Genomic DNA, 22,036 nt, shown 5'->3' with positions numbered 1-22,036 from the left:
GCTCGTCCTGGCTCCATCACTGCCTCTGCCCTGGCACAGCACAGTCCACCTGGCAGCCCCCAAAACCACAGCCACTGTCCCCAGCCAGAGAGGCACCTCTGCAGGGCCATGGCCTCCCCTGCACACACCCCCTGTCTCTGGCACATGGTGGGATTTTAGGGGCTGTCACGTGTAGAGCCAGAAGCGGGATTCGATGATCCCTGTGGGTCCTTTCCAGCTCAGGATATTCTGTGATTCTGTGCAGCAGCATGCCTGGGGAGTTGGACGTAGCTGACTGACTGACTGCTAGGCAGAACAGTCTGTGCCCCAGCTGCACCACAGAGCTATTTCATCTCAACACATGGCATTTAGGAAAATCTGGACAGTGAAATAAGGATGCATTGGGACAGGCCATATTGTACAGCCATGATAGCAATGTGCAGTCAGGCCAGGGGCAAGGATGAGTTAGACTAAGGGGTGGAGGGAACYTTCCCCTGACTGTCCAGGACACGGGTTATGGTGCCAGGAGGATGACAACAAGAGTATTTCAGAGGCTCTATGGGCAAGATTTTACCTCCTGAAAATTAAAAAAAAAACCAAAACAAGACAGTATAAAAGCAGTAAAAGAAATCAAGGGGTAAGAGAAAGAAGGAGTAGTCAATCACGGTCCTAACAAAACTTAGGTATATACATAATATTACAGAATTGAAATGAAGCAGCTGAGCTTTATTTCTTCCCTGATCCAATCAGYAAGACCTCTGTGTCAATCTCTCTGCTTCCTTTTCTGCAGAGATATTGCTGATGTGTAGCATCAGAGAAAGGGCCTATCATAGAATTTTCCATTAGATGTTTGAATWAAGTGAAAGACATGTATAACTGAATAGCAGGGTCCTTGCTCTCAGGATTCYATAATTCATCCTTAGCTTGTAAATAAATACTTTTGGCTGGCTTAAATTTTCATGCTGTGCACCACAGTCAGCCTCAGGTCAGAAGACAGAAACACGTTTTGAATGCAGAGTCACTTAAAACATTTTTTTTAGGTGTGACTTTCTTGTTCCACCACCAAGGTGAGGTAAGATGAAGTGTTCATTTGCACAAGGTTTTCCCAGAGAATATTTTCTGACTGTGGTGTTTGCCTTATCTCGAAGTTACAGCACTTTACTTACTTAGGCAGCAGCCATAAAGAGGCATATGTGTAGACAGAATGTCCTTATCTAATYTCCCAGGGAAGGAAAAAAAAAGAAAAAAAAGAGTTAAAAAATCCAGGCCAAATATGACAGAAGTGTAAAAGATCACAGTCCTACCAAGAAATGTATCAAAGAAAGAAAGACTTAAACACATATTTTTCCACTAAAACAGGAATACAGAAAATGAGATCTCTACTGTCAGTGATTTTTTTTCAACTGATTCTTTCTGGGGCTGGCATCTATAGGATGCCATATTATGACTGCTTAATTGTAGCATGGAGCACAGGAAATTGCTGCTATTTTTTAGAACTGGTGTAATTCTTTGACAGCTTAATACTCTTACACGCTTTACTTCCACCTAGYTGGATGTGTGCTTGTGATAGTAGGAGACAAAGCCTGTCCTTTCACACTGCCTGGTGGAGGGATGAGCAGGAAGACTGAACAGCTGAGTAACACCCTTAAAAATGGCACTCAGGAAAAATTGCCCTAAACATGCTCCTGGAATTCTTATGGATCATCAGCAGATTCACAAGGACTGATGGCAGGATCTATACACTACTGTTTAAATGAAGGAGGTTGTTCCCAAGCTTTTGGCAGTCCTATACCCTTTAATTTATTTAAAAAACATGATGAGTGTTCAATATAGGCTATCCTATGAGCTTTATTTTCTTCCTGAGAACACAGAAAAATAAATTAACCTGTTTCCGAGTTTAGCTTTAAAAATCCTTTTAAAAAAATTTAAAAGCTAAAAATCATCCTGGATTGCATAGTGACATCTTGTGGTGCAAGGAGAGCACAGTTGAACGGGAGCTCAGAATTTTGATTATTTTCAGCATAGCCCCAAAATGCATAATAGCACTTTGTGTCTGGCTTTTGATTTTCTCAACAGAGGACTGCTGTTGGATTATCATCGTACCCTGTTCATTATGCCACCTAAAATGCTTTTTCTGAACAGGGTATTAACTCATAATTAATCATCTCACATTAATGTAAATTTATCCATGAAGGCATATTTAATCAGAGTTCTTTCATTTTTCATAATATTTTAATGACAGAGCACCAAAAGAGACTTTCAAGATACAAAGTTATATGAACAGTGTTTATAATCTGAGTCTATTCAAGGGGTTTGCATTCCTGACTTTCAAGGAAACTGAAAAATTACATAATTTGAGCCTATGCAATCTCATCATGATTAACCTACAAAATAGATATACTCATGGAATGTTACACACTCTGCAGAAGTAATTCATAAAAGTGATGTGTTTTCCAATAAGAGTAGTTGTAAAAGTAGGACTTAATTCATTTTAGAAGCCTCAGCACAGCAGTATATCATCAGAACAATCAGAAGTAGAAGGCTTTCAGTGGATGCAATGAGTGTTTATGCGAGTGGATGYTTTTAAGTATGTGGCAGGTCTGGGGATTATTAAATTTATCTCTAATTTTTTAAATCYTTGCTCTAGAAGCAGTATAAAGTTTGCATATTTCTAATGAGTATTGATGGCAGCTGTCACTAAAGAGACTGGTTTGTTGTGAATAAAAAGCCTGCACTCATCGTAGACAATTACTAGTACCACGTTTGTGACAACATCATTTACGCCTTATCTCCTCCCTAAAATGCAAAAAACCAGCAATATGTTCCATGATTCTTTGAAAAAATTCCCTATTCAAAGGTAAGTTAGGCATGTTACGAACAACATGAATCTTCATGAATTTGGAGCCCTGTGGATAAAGCAAACATTRCTCAAATCTATTGGATGTTAGAGAGTTAAGAAACCGACTGCAAGCAGACAACGTCTTAAAACTATGCATACTAACAATAATATAACCACTATGAGTACACCGGTAAGTGTTTTGTGCTACATATAGATTGTGATCAGTTTCTATACTCTCATTAGAAATATTCATTACTAAGGCAACCAATTGTTGAAAAAAATTGAACGTTTCTCCAGGATTAGTGGCCACCTGGGAGCAGATTAAAGCTAGCTATAAATCCAAGACCATTAAGATTGTTTCATACTTAGTAGGAAGAAAAAACGCCCAGTACAAAATTATTTATTCAAGATGTTTGATTTTTCCAATTGAGGAAATGTTTGATCCTTCCAATTAAGGATGTCCCTGTGTTTTACAAACAGCAGTGATTTCATAACTCAGTATCCACAGTGGGTAGAGAAGAATGGTTATCCCACTTTCTGATACAACATAACAGACATAGAGAAAAATTAAACAAATTTTCAAAAATTCCAGAGGAGATTTGCCAAAGTCTTTTTTTCCTCGTGTATCAGAACAAGCAGGGTTGATTTTTCTTCAAAGTAAGAGCTTCAGCAGTTACAGAGGACACGCTCTGTGCTGTGAGCCATTTGTACCACTCTGATTCCCTTTCAGTCTCACATTTGGCTCATGGTTGTTTCTGGCTGCTTCCCACACACCACTTTCTCTGAGTAAAACAGTCACCACAGCCAGCATCAAAAAAGAGAGCTTTCCCATTCATTATCTACTAACTAATAYGAATTTTAACAGATTTTAATTTTGTTAGATGATAGGTTAAAGGTATCTTTTTTTCTGCTCCATTTTTATATTAAATTTCTTCATATAAATGGAGGTGAGAGACAATGAGATCTGAGTTGTGTAAGTCAGACACACATTCAAACTGAAGAATATTCAGTAATGAACAGCTGAGCCCCCTCGACAGAAAAGAGTCCTCAGAAGAAGAGAGTCAGACCTTGCTTATTACAGCCATACTTTCTCCTTTTCAGGAAGGAGAGAGAGGAGGCTGGGGAACAAACAGCAATGCTTCCTGTAACAAGACATTTTAAGGAATGGGAGATAAAAATTGTATATATGTAAASCAGCTGCAAAGCTGGAATCATAGGACACTGCTGTAGTTAGATGAGCATGATAGCACCACTGGAGTTTACCGATATTCCAGCACTGTGTCCTGTGGGGCGGAGAAGTGATGAGGAATGAAGGGAAGGTTATTCCTTCAAATAAGAGGTAGCAAAGTGAAATGGAAAGAAACAAGTATTTGCTGCAAACTTAGGGAATTAAAACATTGGAACTATTAGAAAGAAGGCACTGGGTGTACACCCTTTCACTGGCTGTCTGCTGGGCTGAAGAAACTCACAGGTGCTGCTGCAAGTAATTGGTTGTGTGAGGAATATTTCCTGGCAGCATTCCTCAGCAGTCCTCCATCAGCACAGAAATGGAGAGGTGTTAGAGCAATACTTACATCTCACTGGCATGGCTTCTTCTCGCCTCTCCTCCACACTAAGTGCAGTATAAAAAGCTTAAATGGCCTGAGGCACACTTTCTCAAGATTCATCCACTTTTATAACATGAGCAGTAGCATCTCCTGAACTGCAAGGTGGATTATAACACTTTAGACAAGGATCTTCCTCATCCTGGAGAAATGCAGAAAACATAGACCTCCATAGAGGGACCAAGGGAAGAGGAGGAAGGCTCAGAGCACTTCTGAACTTCTGACACAACCCRAATATAAATGACCCAGGCAACTAATGACTCCAATCCAAATTCCTGTGTCTGTATTTTTGCTATCTGTCCCAGTATCCTATGGGGGAAAATGGGGGGCGGAAGATTGGTGGAAGGAAGCCTGAATGCATAAGAAAAACATTGTAATCTACTCCTCCCTGGTAGATCATCAGAATTTGTATAGGCACAACTGAATGTCTTAGACAATGCTCACATTAAATTTGCCCTTTGCCACAGGCTGTCTCTAGAGCAGTAAGCTATTTTTACTCCACACTATTCTATATTGCCAACACAATTGTTCAAAATCAAGTCTCCTAAAAATATAAAGGTGTATATAAAAATAATTATTTCTCTGTGAATAACAACTGTGAAATTTATTTTCCTTCTAGGCTCCAAGCTTCACAGCAGGATGGGTTCAACTTATTTCATATCTTTAAGCCTTTTTATTCAGTTATGAGACCTGTGGTATAGATCTGTGAAGTAACAATTCCAATGCAATCTATCTACCCCCGAAGTTGCTCCAACAAGCACCTGTAATGTTACACTTGGCAATGTTTCAAGTTTTTTATCTTAAAAGCCACACCACTTAGATAATGTCACTTTAGAGTCTTGTTAGGACTGTCAAGGGAAGAAAGACCAACACTGAAAACCAGAATAGAATATAAATGGTTATGTCATTAAGATATTAACTCAGAGGAGCAAACAATGCCAGTTGTTTAAAGGCAATCTCCACAGCAGAGATATAGTTGTCAGAAATTACCTATCTGACCTGATCATCTTCCTAAAGGCTTTCAAGAATGTCTGCCAATAAAACAGAAGAAAATTAACACCTAAAAGGTTATAATTTTTCCCTGTTCTTGTACGTACTTTCATTTTCTGTATTCCTCATTATATCACCTGTATTAATCATGATAATTTTTCCTTCACAACTGTCTTGAATGTTCATTACTCTTTCTTTTACCTGCCCTTTTCTTTCTTTAAAAACAAAAAAATCCTCTCATGTAACCCGTATCACGTTAATGGCAGTATCTTTTCTCCTAGGACCTGCTTTGCTTTTCAGTCCCATTTCATTCCTCCCTAACGACCTTGCCTTTTCTTCCCTTGCCTTCGGTTATTGACAAGGGAATCATCAGGTCAATTCATCAGGGAATCACCCAGCTTGCCTGCAGGAAAAAGAAATGGGCTGAGGGGGGTGATGTGACCACTAGAGGAAGGCACACCAGGCATTCTGGCTGTTGGTTTGGCTCACGGGTGGCTTTCCTATTCACTTTCCTATGCTACTCCGTTGCCCTCTTCACACTTCTGTACATAACTACCATCTTTCCAGATGGAATTTTTATCCCTAAACACTATTKCAGGGCAGGCACCAGACACTTTTTGATGTCACAGGTGTGGAAAAGAAAGGGCCTGTGAAAGCAGGAGTTTGCTGTGACGCAGAAGTCCCTCCTGCAGAAGCTGTGCTCAGCCCCATGAAGGTGACATTTAGTAAGGATTTCCCTCCATTTTTTCACATAGCCAGCGTTCCAGAAATTGTCCAGTGCCAAGAGATAAACCATTTACATATGAAATAGAAATTGGGAAGAACTGAGCCCATTTGAAATGGACTTGAAATTTTCTTAGGAGAAAGCCCACCAAGTAGAGCCTGCCACTGCCTTTTTCCTTTTAGCACAGATGATGGCTGTTACACAAAAGAAATGGCACTCAGTTATTTGGAGATAACGTAGTCATGGAGAAATGACTACACAAGAACATATATTCACTCTAAATATTTGCAGTTCTGGGAAACTTTCATTGAATATACAAAATCAACATTGTTAAGACATTCAATAGCTCTGTCTTCCTTCTTATTGCACTGAGATCAAAAGGCAGACTGTGTTAGTCATTGGAGATAGAATTTCTCATACCTTTCTAGTTAGTTAATTAACCAGAGTGCACTGAATTCATTTTCACTGTGRTCTTAATTTGAAAATATGCCAGTGCTCTGCCTTAGTAAGTATTTCCTCATTTTACAAATCTCATTCAGCACACAGGGACAATTCCCATTTCCAGTGAAGTTAAACCTCACATTMATCTTTATCTGGACTCAGAACCAAACTCCTGCCATGATGTGATCTGCTTAACTAAGAGCGACAAGGGCTTTTTTAGAAAATAAACTCCTATGGTCATACTTKAAGTGGACAGACCACCTCTGAACAGTTTTTCTTTAGGAGAAAATTGTATTTAGCCTTGGTCTAATAGCAATCACAGAAGAAAAAAATCAGGAGCTCTTCCCTGAATCCCAGTCCATCTGAGGATACATCTGCCAGCTGTAATTCAACTGCATATGGTTACAGAAAAGCTGGTAACAGGGAATTCAGTTTGTCTCCTTTCCTCCGTAGGTAGCTGAGCCACAGCCTGGCAATACCCACCAGGAACACTGGGCTCCTAGAGACTGCTCCTGCCAAGSTTGGCAGCTGAGATACTATTTTCAGAGTATTTTTTATAGCAGCACAAGTCCACTGTCTTAAACAGTCACACACACAGGTTCAGGCTGACCAAGAGTAAATGAAGCCTCTAAGCAACTTTACTTGCTACTTAAAAAGAATAAAATTGTGTATTTGCATGGATCAGAGATAAATTGAGWTATCTGGACCCTCACAGACACAGCAGGACCTCACTCTTTGACCGACTTATAAATGTGTCTCCAAACCTCGGCAAAGTAAGAAGAGATGCACCCAGGAGTTGTAGCAGTGAAAAAATGGTGGTAAAAGAAATGGGGGATGACACAGACATAATGGAATCATTTGTGCTTCAGCATGACATTTTATGAGCTCTGGGTCCACTTTTGAAAACAAGGCATTAGAAATTGCTGTGACGTGTACAGGCCTGAGCTACTGACAATGAGAAGAATCCTTCCTCCACCCACTGGCTCCTTGCCCATTSTGACAAAAAAAATTCAAAACTGGGAAGAAACATATGGTCAGAAAACAGGTAAAGTCTTTTTATTAAAGCTGATGAGCTGTAGGCATGCAAGTCTTGGTATCATTCATTTATAAGCCAGTAGCTAAGAGAGAGATCACATTTGTAATTTAGATGTTAAAGTGCATGGGTGTTTTTCACCCTCCTAAGTGCTGCTTTGAATGTCTTAAATATTTCAAGTTCTCTCTTCAAAATTACATCAGACATCTGGGATGGCTGACTGTTCTTGCTAATTAATTCTTATGTTTAGTGCTCTGCTGTTGTCACCATTTGTTCATGGACTTTTCATTATCATAATATTTGTTTATCTGACTAAAAGCAAACAATAACATTTTGAAGTACAGTACACTAAATGCAGCTTCCAGTGCAGACAGAAAAGCATACATGAAAGTCTCTTTAGGAAAACATGTGCCTGCCAAACTGCATGCAGGGATGCCTCTAAATGAGTAAATTTAGGTAATTAACACAAAGCTAAGCCAAAGAAATACGACAGAAATAAGCTGCCAGCCACAAAATTCCTGTATAGCTAAAAATGGGGAGTAAAATTCACAAAGACTTATATATCAAAGTAATGGGGGTTTTTCAGCACTTGCTTTTCTTTCAATCACAAGTCACTCAACTCTGTCTTTTGGCCAGTTTTTCCTTCTGATAAAGCCAGACTAGTAAATGCAGAATTAGATAAACCTCAAGCAACACTTGGAAGCCAAAACTGACCCTTGCAATARGGCTTCGTAGTTACAAAGTATTATGCATCCTTCATTATTGTAGTGGAATGGAAGTTTAAAGAGCATTCCTCGCCATTTRTGGAAATATGGGACCCAGAAGAGCTTTCCTGCAATGTGCAGATATAAAATCTATCAGTAGTGTGGTAAAAAGAATGTCCTTTGTGGTACCTGCCATGGAGGCATGTGCTCCAGGCCATTCCTGCAAAGCTGCATGAGAAGGACTGCAGAAATCTCCKCTCACACATGGCAGCACACACTCAGTCATCACAGGCAGGCTCACCAGACATCATCAAGATAAAATAATAAAATATTCTTAGGTTTTTTTATACTGCATGCTGGACTACACTGGTTCCTAGATTCAGGAATTCTCCCATCCATCTTTTTTTAAGTGATTTCACCTARGCACTAACATCCTGATCCTTCTAAGAAAGTCTATTCCTGAAAYGATTTCTTATTGGAGAGATAGAGAAAGCAAGTTCCCTTGATGTTTCCCAAGACATTCACAGAGAAATTTCAACATTTCTTTGTAATACGAGCAGCCTACTCAAACACTAAGAAAAATGAATAAAACTACTGGCTAGCTTCTCCACTAAGTTGAAATACCCAAAATTAAGAAGGCAAAGCTCAACTAAATCTTTAAATTTAAGGCTTTTTCAAATTACCTGTGTCAAACCCTTCTCCTTGCTTCATCAAATAAGGATTCGCTACCAGATTCCAAAATCCTTCTTCTCTTTTCTTCATTTAAATTTACAAATGTGAGTTGTATAATTACATAGGCAGAGGAATCCTTCTTAYCTGCTTAATTCACATTAGATTGAAGGAAATATAACTGCAAAAGTCAAAACAAATTTAGCTTGATTTCTAATTGCATTTACAAAATAAAGGAAATGATTCCTCAGCTTGCTGAGTTGATCATTAAAKAATAAGAGCTCTCCTAGGAGAAATTCACATGGAAACCTGGTTCTCCTCTTATTCACCCTAATTTTACAATGATGTAATTCCACTGACCTTGAACAAGTTACTTTAAACTTGTGTCAGCAAAAATAAGAGGAGATAGAAAAAAAGATTGTTGGGCTGAAACCATTATTCACATACTCAAATTCTCAAGCGGGGGCAAGTTTTACAGTCTCTTTCTCCCTGTAAAACTCAGCAAAATCACTGATAGTCAATCAGTCTGCTAAGATTTATGAGGACATCTATGATACCACAGTAGAAGTCTAGAGATATACACACAGACAGGTATGAATGAGCAAAACCCCCGGAGAATTACAGCACTGCACCTTGCATGTGAACCTCCAGAATTACAAACATTACCTAAAAAGTGAGAACAGTGAAAACAGAAGTAAGCAGAGAGAGCTTAATGCAAAAGAAAACAGATAGAATCTTGACAAAGAGAACTAAATGCAAAAATTATACTGCTAGCACTTATATTTTCCTGCAATTATAATAATTTATTTGCAATTATTCACTGCAATAACACTGATCTCAAATAATTCATTTGGTATTAATGCTGCTATGAGAAACAATTCCAAAATAATTCCCCAGTAATTCAAAATTAGTTAAACGTACTATTAAACCAAAATGTGCTCAGTTCATTTCTGCTGTTATTTGCAGGAAAAATATCTCCTTTCAGTCAGCTTTCTGTGACGCTCATCAGCCCAATAGTTTTCTTGTCAGGGCGTGCCTGTCATTTAACCTTTCAACCTGATGTATGTGTATTAAATCATAAATAAATGGCAAATGAGCATTGCTTTGGCTACACAAAAACAGKCATTAAAGAAACCTCTCATAAGGTATGAATCAGAGAAAGGAAGCCTTTACTACATTTTCACTCAACCTTCTGTGGCTAAGAACTGCCTGCAGAAGCATGCTCTACTCATATTTTTGTCTGGCCTTATTTTTTTATTCTAAAACCATTTTTACCTATTTCTCAGTAGGTTTTGTAAAATATACCCAGGTATACCCAGGCAACAGACAATCTTCTACTGACTGTTAACAGTGTGGTGTTATACAACTCTGTTCTCAGACTAAAATGCAATGCAGCATGAGGAAGCAAGAAAATAAGAAGGAAATGAAGGCAAAGAAACAGGCATCCTGATGTGAAAAACATGTCTAATTAATAAAGTGAGATATGCAGAGAATTTAAACCATTTATCCTAGTGACCTCTGCAGAAGATAGMGCAATGAGACTGGCAAGTTTATGTTTAGTATGCAGAGAAGCACATTAATTTTTGCTGTTTCTTTCGAACAGCTCAAAGCAATTTTCCATAACATACATCCCTGCATAACCATCTAATACTTTTGGAAATCAGTCAGAAGGTGTAAACCATAACAGGATCAGTTCTTTGCTATTAATATTCCATACACAGCTTTTGTTTCCTCTTATCCCTTTTCTTTATTTCATTGGGTTCATAGTATGTTCTGTTTCTGGAAGGAGCCAGAGAAGATCATGTGTCCTTAAACTGATAATAATTATTTTCTAACTAACAGAAGTTGCTGGCCTCAGCACCACGATGACCTGGTTGAGTACAGGCTATATTACACAATTAGGATTAGATGTTTTGTGGATTGCAAATCTCTGCAACACAGAATTTTCATTTCTTATCCTCCAGCTTGGAGTATATTTAAGATGGTTTTAAATCAGGATTGGATCACTGATTCTGCTTCATTTGCACAGGTCTATGCACCCAGAGAGGTGTAAAGTTTCCTTGTTGAAAAAAGAAAGGAAAAAAAGAAAGGAGAGGGAGGCAGGCAGGAAGGAAGGAGGAGCGGGAGGGAGGGAGGGAGAAAGGCACACACTTGCATGTCCTATTTTACCATTCAAGATAGCAATGCCTCTGCTGAAATTAATAGAGCTCTGCTGTTGTGACACTCAAACRCAGAGAAATGAACAGGGTTCCTAACAGAATTAAACCCTGACCAAATGCAGGAACCCCACATTTGCAAAGAAAACCATCACATGGCAGAACATAGCCACATGTTCAAAACCCAAGGGGTGCATTTTTCAGAAGCCAATATCCAAAGAGATCACCATGTGCAAATTTCTGCCATCTCAAATCTGAGTCCAAAGAAAATAGCAAACAGCAGATGCTGCTGCTGGCACAAGTACATCATAAGCTATGGCTTGCCCTCCAGATTTAGGGTGTTCATGAAGTCCTTGAACAGTGCTCTAGAACAGAAGTACAAAAGAGAAGAGGGACCCAAACAACCATATAACTCTAAAATCAATAGCACATAAAATCATTTTTGCAGAAAAAAATAACATGCTTTAAATCAAATAATACCTTGGGCCCAGTCCATGGTGATCTAGGCAACTATTGATTTCTGTGGAGTTTATGCTGACATATCATTAGCTAAAAGCCTGGTAAAGAATTCAGAAAGAATGCTTAAAGTGTAAGATTTATTCTGACTGTGGCATTACTAACACCAACACCTTGTGATTTATACCGGTGTGAGAGGGAAAAACCCCTAATACAGACACAGAACAACTGAACAGCTAAAGATCACAAGAACTGCAGGCTTTCTTTAATATGAAGGTAACACTCAGAAAAACAAAAACATATGTAATTTTATATGAATTTTCATAATGGTCATTTGAACAGAGGCGTAAACAAGTAAGAGAAAATAACAGCTTCAGGTGACATAGGGAAAAAAATAACTGACTCAAGAAAAACTGAAATTAATGCCACGAATAATTTCCTGTCTCTGAGATCTGGTTAGTCTTGGAATAGCAATCAAAAAAAGACTACATAAAGTTCATGGATGTGGTGTTGCAAACAATCTTGCATCATCAGAAAGATAATATCTGCATTATCTATGACTTCTAGGATTAGAAAAAGAAAACAACGGCTCAGTAATGTTAAGCAAAAAAAAAATATTGGCTGGCACAGCATACTTCTTGTTAGAGCCAAATTAATAAGATGCCTTCAAAGACATAAACACAGAAAATAAGAAAGAAGAGTGCATAGTCTTAAACAAATATAGTACTGAAATAAACATAAACTGACTCCCAAGGCCATCCTCTTCCAGGTAATCTCAGCTGCATCCACATGACACAGAGTAATCCCAAAACACATACCCATGTAAAGCCTCAAGAATTACCAAGAGTTCACATCTTTTATGAATGTTCCTATTTCCTCACAGATTGTAGAATTTAGCATGCAGTTAGCAATTAGCACATTAGAGAAAGGGAAAAAAAAGAAAACAAAAATATCAGGTCACCTGTAAAACAAAAGATGAAATACTGTTTAATATACTAATATTTCATCTTTGACAGATAGTACAAAGGAAAAAAGCAACTAAAAAGAAGCAAAGACTTTTGTTTTTCTAGTATTCATTCAAAAGAGGAAAGAAGGTTTGTAAATTCAGATAGAACAAAAAAAAAGAGTGCTAAAAACACAGAGGTATGTTGGGTAAATTAATCAGTGTAGCTATTTCTTTTAAAAGGCCTTCCATAATGCTGGTTTAATCAAAAAGAAAATAAGCCATCTTTTCTTTAGAAGTTTATTGCAGGAGCTTATCAGCAAGAGGAAGAAATATGTTGAAGAAAAAGGAATATATAGAGTAAAACCGCTCAATCAATAAATATTTTGTTTATAAATACAGAGGGGTATTTATGCTGCTTCAGCTTTGAAATCTAATTGCAGTTTTGAGACAATATATGATTTTTTTTTTTTTTTAAACATTGATATTAATTTCTGTTGATACTGGTCTCAGTGTATTTCTTAAAAACTCTTTGGAGTCCATTTCTACCAAATGCACAGTATTTGCTAGGTGCACGTAGAACATACCCTACATTGGGGTCTCTCTTAACAGAAATTTGAGGATATTCCAAGCAATGCAGCCAACAGAAGCCCTCATAAACAACGCTGATGTTGCAAAACAAATGGTAGCCCAAAAGATGAAGATCTCTCTCTCCCTTTCTGGTAAGAACCTCTGAAAAGGTTTCTCCAAGCTATTCCTCTTCTGCACACCAAGCAACCGTGACAGTGGAGTTCTTATAAACAACAGTGAACTGTTGCATTTTGGGTTTTAAATAGGTTGAAAATAAATACTAGGATAAATATAATATTRGAATTAAAAACTGGTAGTTTAAGTGTCCCAAAAGCAAACATCGGATTTTTCCAGTCCCACAATTTAAGAAAAAAAAAAAAAAAAGGTAATAAGTTGCTCTTATTAATTTACTGTTTGTCCCAGAAAATAAACATTGTTATTGAAAACTGTAAGGAAAATAAAGGTCTCTAAGACATGGTAAGAAAATGTTTTCATTGTCAGTTTGTTGATACTTCATATGTATAGTTTGTAAATGTTTAAACCAAAAAGATTATGATGATGATGATGATGACAGTGATTATATGATAATAATGATAATAATATTAATACTAATACTAATACTAATACTAATACTACTAATAATAATAATATAAGGTCAAGATCCATTTTTATGCAAACAGCCAAGAAATAAGGTTGAACTTTTGCATCTGGGATAGATTTCTAGGAATGCTAACATAACAGTTGGGCTAGCTTTAAAAGAGAGATCACATTGTATTCAGATAATAATGGCTCTGCCAGTCAGTTAAAAAGAATGTGGATAGCAATGTCTGTATCTACAATTAAAATTAATTTTATACATTATCTTCATATTTTGACATGGTTTATGATGTTCATAGAATCWTGGAATATTAAGGGATTAGATCARTTAGTTCCAAACTCCCCTGCAGTGGCCAGGGACGCCTCCCACTGGACAAGCTCCATTTCCTCTCCTATCTCTTCTGAAAAAATTCAGAAATGTTTCTTCACCAGACTCAAAGTATAGATCACATGGATCAACTGTCAAATAAATTATCTCCCCTAAGGAAACAGTTGTTTCTTGCAGTAGTTCTGCCATTGCAAGCACTTTGAAGGATGATGGTTTTCTTCTGAATCTTTGTTTCTTTTTTCGTTAATACTCCAATGAAGGCTCTCCTTCCCATTAACTGCTAACAAAGTGAAAGGTATTTCCAGCAGCACATGTGATATTGGGTGAGGTTCAAAGAACAACCTACATGTTCAGCTATTAAAGATGTCACAACAAGAGTCACCAAAATTTAAAGCTTGGAAGAGTCTTTCAATGTCGTTTGGAGCAGAAACCTGGCAATATCTTCACTATTTGCTGTTTAATATACAGATGGTATTGACAGTCACGGTGTCTATTAAGCTGTGATATTAAAGTGTACGTAGTACTCTGCAAAATCACAGGATGAGAAACATTCCCTGATTCCAATTATCTATCTTATTTAGCAGGCAAGAGCTCACATAAGAGGAACAACTGGTGAGAAAAGAGGTGATAGGAAGACTTGCTGCTCCACTTTGCTGGAGTGAATAGATAAAGGCAAAGATGGAAAGTGAGCATGGGGTAAGATAGCATTAGGTGCTGACACGAAACAGGTCATAGAGCATTTTGAAACAGCAGGTCTTATAGCTGCAGTCCTGAGGCAAAGAAGAGGAAATGGAGGAGTGATCAGGCAAATCAAGATGTGAAGTGTCTGAAGAGTGTCTTTTCTTCAYGAAGTAAAAAAGTAGGAAGGGAAATGGGAGGCATTGAAGGAAATGTGTAGTGAACAGGGAGACAGCAAGATCAAAAGGAGAGCTGATCAGCAAAAGACATGGAAGAGGAATTTTAGAGTGAAATAGGTGTCTGATTTTCCCTAAAACACCTCTAAATGCATGCCAAGGTCATATCAGAAACTCTAAGATGCAGATGAAACCACCTGATTTTTAATTAAAAAAAAATTGTGCACGGAAGAGAGAGTGAACTGAAAAATGTTAGATAAGTCTTTGGGATAAAAGCAGGAAATCAAGTTTACTCATTATCATGGGAAGTACTTATGGAGAATCTGTTATTGACCAATATTTTTCAGACAGAAATATGTACACATTTGCTGTTTAAGGCTTCCACCATAAATTCAATCCATGGGAAACTGTATCTACGTGCACAGTAAGCCCTTTAATTCACAGTGAATATATGCAAAGTGGACATGTCTAGACTTTTCAAACATATCTGCTTTGCTGTAACATTTCAATAGCAATGATCTCAGAAAAATATAGAATTTCCCTCATAGTCTTCCATGATCGAGTTATGAGACAGAGAGAGAAATACATGTCTAGGGGATTCCAGACATGTTGTAGTCATCTTAATGTCAGATTTATCATTGTATAAATAGTGCTGTATATATGTATATTTGATGTGTTTTCCAAAGCTTTCCTGCCTATTCCCAGGCAGATTCAATTTATCACTAGGGAAATAGTCTACTATATTTTTTACAAAGTTTARGTACCTAGAACAGGCACATAGTGACCCTGGAAATTCAGAGGGCAGCACAGATTTTCGATCAGTAAGATTGTAACAGGATTCCAGTTTTGACTGCCAACCTTTTCCTTCTTTCCAATTGAAGAGTGGAAGAGTTAGAGACAGTGCTGAATTTCTGTGGAAGGGGGTTTCCTGAATGAAGATGACTGGGTATATTTTCATTGGCAAAGTTTAGGCACAGGCCAAAAAATGGTTTTGCATAAGACAGAGAAAGAGACTAAATCCAACCCATGACATTAAAGAATAGATGAAGAGATGTGTACTTGCAAACTTTAAAAACACTAACATAGGCACTGAGCAGCAAAGCAGACCAGAGAGATATAAGTATTACAATCATGCAGAAATCAAATTGTAAACAAATATACTTTAGAGCAACTAAGAAGTAAAAGTCCAGAACATGTGAGATYTGGAAATTATCCAGAAATGTCCCTGATAACTGCAGGGTGTTTTAATTATATAACCTTTAAAGATTCTTTTCAACACAAAATATTCTATGATTTTAAAAACCTAGTTTTCAGTCATAATGTTGTACAAAGAAACTAACATTGTTATCTATGTACTTGTTTGGCAGTATAGAAATACATCTTTAAAATATTATCTTCACAGTAAATTCAAGAGACAGAAAAAGAAGATTTGTTTTAACTCCTCTAACCCTGTGTCTCCAATAGCATAGAAAATTCTATTAAGAGGAAAGAGCAAAATGTTAAAAATAATACAGATATCAGTATGGGATCACAGGTAAAGGGCAGTTCCAGTGATCTCATAATTTTAACCAGACAGATCAATTCTTTGATGAGAACACTCCACTGACTGCTTTCCATTTCACTTTGCACAATGAACAGAGAAACCTAGAGAGCAGTTTCATACTGTGTAGCTCTTGACCCAGACCATCTTCACCATCCTATCCATGAATGTCACTTTCAGCTTCCAGCTTCACTCCTGAACACATACTATCTACTCCTGTTAAACAAATATACTGTTTGCAAGTATATGAAAATGACAGCTTTCCACATTTATGTGAATGATACTAAAATGATCAGTGGACAGCTATTCTCTACCAGTATGAAGGTATGTGGCATTCTTTTATCAAATGAAATCCACTTTACTGAAAACCTTAAAAAGTCAACATTTTTCTAATGTTGTTTACATGTAAGATAATTCTGTGCCTCCATCTGATAAAGAACATAGTTTAACATCTATTTTACTTTTTTCCAACATTCTTTGATTAGCTATCTTTTATGGAATTAATTGCATCTGGTTTTTGACCTCATTTCAATTTGAACAAGTTAAAATTTCAAAACTAGTGCAGGTTGAATAAAATCAAAAATGTTTCAGATTGGATAATTAACTTGGAAAAAAAGGCAYTCTGTCCAACTTCACGAGAAATTTTGAGGAGATAATTAAAAACAAAAGATCTGGAGAGCATGAGCTTGAAGTAGGACAGGACAACTAGCCAGAACCCAATTAAGAGAGGAGCTGGCCATGGTCCTAATGCAGGAGTCCAGCATAGGAAAAGAAGAGATGGGTATATAATCGTAGATGTATCTACAGGTAACATGTTTTTTAGGGAGAATGAAATGGAATGGAACAGAACAGAACAGAATAGAATGCTACATTTGAAAGGGACCTGCAATGTTCATCTACACCAACTGCCCATGTTGTCACATTATTTTAGATGCACGGAAGTTTCTTTCGTGAACTGCCATCAGGTTGTCTCTTTTAAAYGTGCTTGCTCTTCTGTAGAAAATGTATTCTATCCCAGACTGCCCTGTGGCTGTTGTATTTCCAGGAATATACCAGGCAAATTACCACCACTGCCAGCAGGGGAGAATGCATTTCTTCACTCTCATCTTACCTGCCTGCTTTTTGGAGTGACACATAAAGACAAAGGTGTGTGCAGTCTGGCATAACAACACAGGACTGCACCCATCCACTCAACGAATGATCAAATGTCAGTGTCAACTTAATCAAAAAATATAATTTATTACTAACCAAGTGGCCAGCCTCTAACATGGTTTTTAACCTTCATGTGGCTGTGCAACAGAAATAAATACAGCATCTTCATGATGTGCTGAGTACCAGTATGGCAGGTTAACAGGTGTGGGACAAGTGAACAACGAGTAGAAATGCTACTTATCAGGGAACATATTGAAGAGAAAGCTCATTTTTCACAAATTATGGGCTTTTTATTGCTGGTAATGCAGAGAATATTAAACTGAAGTCTATATTTCAGAAATGGGAAGACCAAATGATTTAAAACCCTTTTTATAATGACCTGCCTGGGAGTGAAGAATCAATTTCTTTTACAGCAAGAGTCTGTTAATACCGTGGGAGTGAAGAACATAAGACAATGAGGAAAAGAAAGAATAGGATGAATTCTTTCTTCCATCTATATTTTTGTAGTTTGTATGTTTAATTATAGAGACTGCTGCCATTATTTCTGTACTATTTTTTAAGAAATTTTTCATCTAAAAGAAAGAGAAAAGGAAAATGCTTAAAATTTAGAAAGTGTTATTAACAGAAGTGTGATTACAATATTTTGCAAACTGTCTTTTTATTAACAAACTGTAGGTGGTACATTTCTTACAGAAATTTAGCCCACTTAATTGGACTGATACTCTTCTGTAATACTGAAAATAAGCCACAGTACAATATCTTAAATCTCACTTTCCRTATGACAATATAGGCCAAAACTGTCAGTACCCAAAGCTAGTTAACGTGATTTCTGTCTCAGCACTGGCAATGCTGCATTCTCCTCTTTAAAGTCACCATACTGATCTTCACACGAAAGCACATCAAGTTCTGACTACTTTTTCATTCTTTTTCAGGCATTACATAAAACACAGGCCAGAGCTAGTCATCGCTGCACCTCTCAGTGTGTTCTGCAAGTCAAAGGTCTGCTGTCCAACACCAAAATTCACCTCTTGAATGTCCACTGCATTTCTGCACTATTGCATGGATGAAGAAATTGTCTTCATCCTTTGACACCAGTGGTTTCAGTGGATATCTTACACCTGGATAACCCACCTGTGTTTATCCTGATGAATCAGCAGACACCCAGACTCAGGTAGAGCATGTCAGACCTCTTCCTCCAACACTTAAAGGTGCATCTAGGAAAGCAGACTACCARATATTATTCACTGTCTCTTTCCCTAAACTGTGTTTCCTTCACATTTTTCATTATTTTCATACTTATCTAATCCCCCTGCCTCCAATAATCACTWTTCCATAGTAGTGTTTCCTCTATGAATCATCAATTGTTTAAGGAATTTAGACAAGACTGAAGGAGAAATCACGTCCTGTTAATGGTAGGGAAGATCCCAGCCCTCACACCTAAGCCAACACTCCACCAAGGGGATCTGTGAGGCACAGAAAATTGGCCTTCCAAGCAACAGCAAAACAGCACCAAACAGGTTATTTCCATGGCATTATAGGTCTAAGCAGAGAGACAATGAAATGCTAATAACAGCATCTCAGTTAGATCAGATCATCTGAGATGATGACCTTTTCTCRGCAGGAGAATTTTTAAAGACATGATTTTGTGTTAAATAATAGATTTTACAGATATTTTGTGTTACCTTATCAATTCCCTACTTCTGCTTGCTGTAGGAAGCATAAGACAAAACAAAAATATTAAAAGTTGTGCAAGGCAATGAAGATCTTCCTTATGGTAGTCAAACCACACGTCTGTCAAAAGGATATACATATGTCCTTGTGCAGACCGAATAAAGAAGAATTGCAGGGCATCTTTCCACCACAGAAAAGCTGCAGAAAAGACTTTACAGAGGTACAATACTGTGCCAGGTCGTTTTTAACTCTACCACACACTCCCATACCTTTTCAAATATTCAAAACCAGCTGTTCAATCACAACACTCTAGCCACACTGAACATAAAGGATGTAAAAYCTGACATTCTTGCTAGGCATATGTTTCTGGCTATTTAGTTTACACCTTGCATTTTTGAAAGTTCCATAAAGTTAAATTAATAAAACAAATCCATAAATTGCAAATACCAGTCATCAGGATATCAAAAGCAATGTTAAATGTCTTTCTAACTTAAAACAATTAGAAAGCAAAGACAATATTTATATGAAATTAATTTTTTGGGGGCTACTGCTCCTAGCAGCATTGTGTCAGCACATAAAACTGGTTCACATTTTATAAAAAATACTGAGTTTCTAATGAGACATAGGAACTGTGTTTTGCAGGATGTTTTTTTTGTGAACTGGACATTACAGGAGAAGACTGAAGGCTTAATGTATAAACTACAGAGATTGTTTGGAGTTCAGCCTCATGCAACAGCAAAAAATTCACTGTCTCCCTAAAAAGAGATCACAGCAATGACGGATTAGGACAGAATAGGTCAGGTCCCAAAATTTGATATAATTTGAAGTTACAACCAGTACTTCAACATTTCCCTCAGTCACACTTCTCAYGGACATGAAGCACTCCAACACAAGCAGAAGGAGAAAAATTAAAACAGAAACAGGAAACTTTCAGTTGTTTGGAATATGAACTATTTGTGAAATTAATTTTTTGTGAAAATAAAATACAGAATTAAAATTACCAAAATGTCACTAACTCAAWGTTTTCTCTATGCAGCAAGACATGCAGTGGCTGAGCACTTACAACAAAGGYGCAAGCTAAGTGCACAGAAAATAATATTTTTTTAAATACAMTGGAATTTTTCCTTACAAATTTGCRTGCTTCTTGGACATCTACCACAAACAGATTTTACACCAAAAGCTATAACATGACATTGAGGGTTTCACAGCCAACCACAATGGAGCAGCAGTGGATGAGAAGGCACTTGAACTGTTATTGCACTTAACTCCATTTTAATTTTTGTTTACTTTGTCTACTAGCAATACGAGATTATCAACACCAAAGATCAGCAGACTTACACCAGCTTCAAGAAGGATTTGACTATCCCCCCTCATGTGGATGTGCAGCAATGTTCAGAGGAAGAAATTTTCCAGAAAGGAAAAGAACAGGTGATTAAATTCAATATTTAGTAGTGAGGGCCTGCCTTCTGTTCGCATTTTGTTCTCACTACAGSTGAAACCACCAAACAGCTACACACTTCTGGGTGACATCTGATGCTAGAAATGTCTCCTGGTTACAACATAATTTCATATATATATTTTGTGCCAATTTACATACAGTCTGTTTTACTCTATCGAGCTGAGACACAAATAAATGAATAATTAATATATGCACAATTTGTCATCTGCCATTTGAAGACAAGCCAGAGCTACTCTGATGGCAAAGAACTGGGATAATGAAAGAAAGGAAAGAAATTTATTGTACATAACCTGCTACTGATTTTGCTTTTTCTGTGAACTCATCAAGRATATCTTTTGCAGCTGTCACATCACTTCACAAGCCCTACTTTTACTCCAAAATTCATGATAAAACAGAAAAGGCATGAGCAATGAGAAACAAAAATAAGAGGGAATTTTTAAAAAGTAAAGAAGGGACACAAAGAAAACCCCAAACCACTGCAAAAGGGAAAGGGGGAAATAAAGACCAGCTGAAATAAAACTTACGAAGTTAGGAGAAGGGTAAGAAAAAGAAGTAAGATTCGGTAGAGCAAGGCTTATGTACTAAATGTTATAGTTTCATCAATTCCCCAAAGCGTTAAAAGCTGTCTTTGTGTATATAGCACTTTAAAAGTCACAAAAGGAAATAGGAAAATAATTAAATGCACTTGCTTTCCTGGATTTTTTTTTAAGATGATAAATGCTGCTACCAGAGCTCTTTGCGATGTTTCAAAATGAATAAATAACACCCTTTCTACCAATTTTTTTCATTATAATGTCTTTTTCCTGACTTTTTAAATGCTTTCCTTAAAAATGTTTTAATGCTTTTTTTTTCACAGAATGTTTTACAATTTTGCCTTCTTAAATTTCACCAGAGACCCAGAAATCAAACCAGACCTCACTGATTTGATAGCTGCTTTTACTTGGTCCGGTGGAACACAAAGTGTTTGCATCACTCTCTCTGGAAGCTGAGTTTATTAGCAAGCTCTCCCTCCCCTGCTTCTCCAGGAAGGTGGGGTGATTAGCAGGAGCATCAAGGAAGCTGTCAGCAGGTGCACAGAGAGAGATGTAAGGTGCCACTTGGTTTTCTTAGCTTCTGACCTTTGCTCACATGACAGCGAAAAACAAAATCGCATCTTTGACACAATATAATTAGGACCCTTGCATTTCACCAGGTCAGGAGAAGAGATGAAAGAACAATACTTGTTTTGCAGCCCCAGTAATTAGTCCTGGAGGATTTCTCCAACTGCTACTGTTGGCAAAGAGAGCCTATGGAAAGAGCCACCACTCTTCCTGTACATGCCGGCTGA

Source organism: Malurus melanocephalus, unplaced genomic scaffold (genome assembly GCF_030028575.1).
Source record: "Malurus melanocephalus ecotype Western Australia unplaced genomic scaffold, MMel_1.1 scaffold_54, whole genome shotgun sequence".
In the NCBI taxonomy this organism is placed as follows: Eukaryota; Metazoa; Chordata; class Aves; order Passeriformes; family Maluridae; genus Malurus; species Malurus melanocephalus.
The sequence above is the reverse complement of the archived record's forward strand: the minus strand, read 5'-3'. Positions refer to the sequence as shown.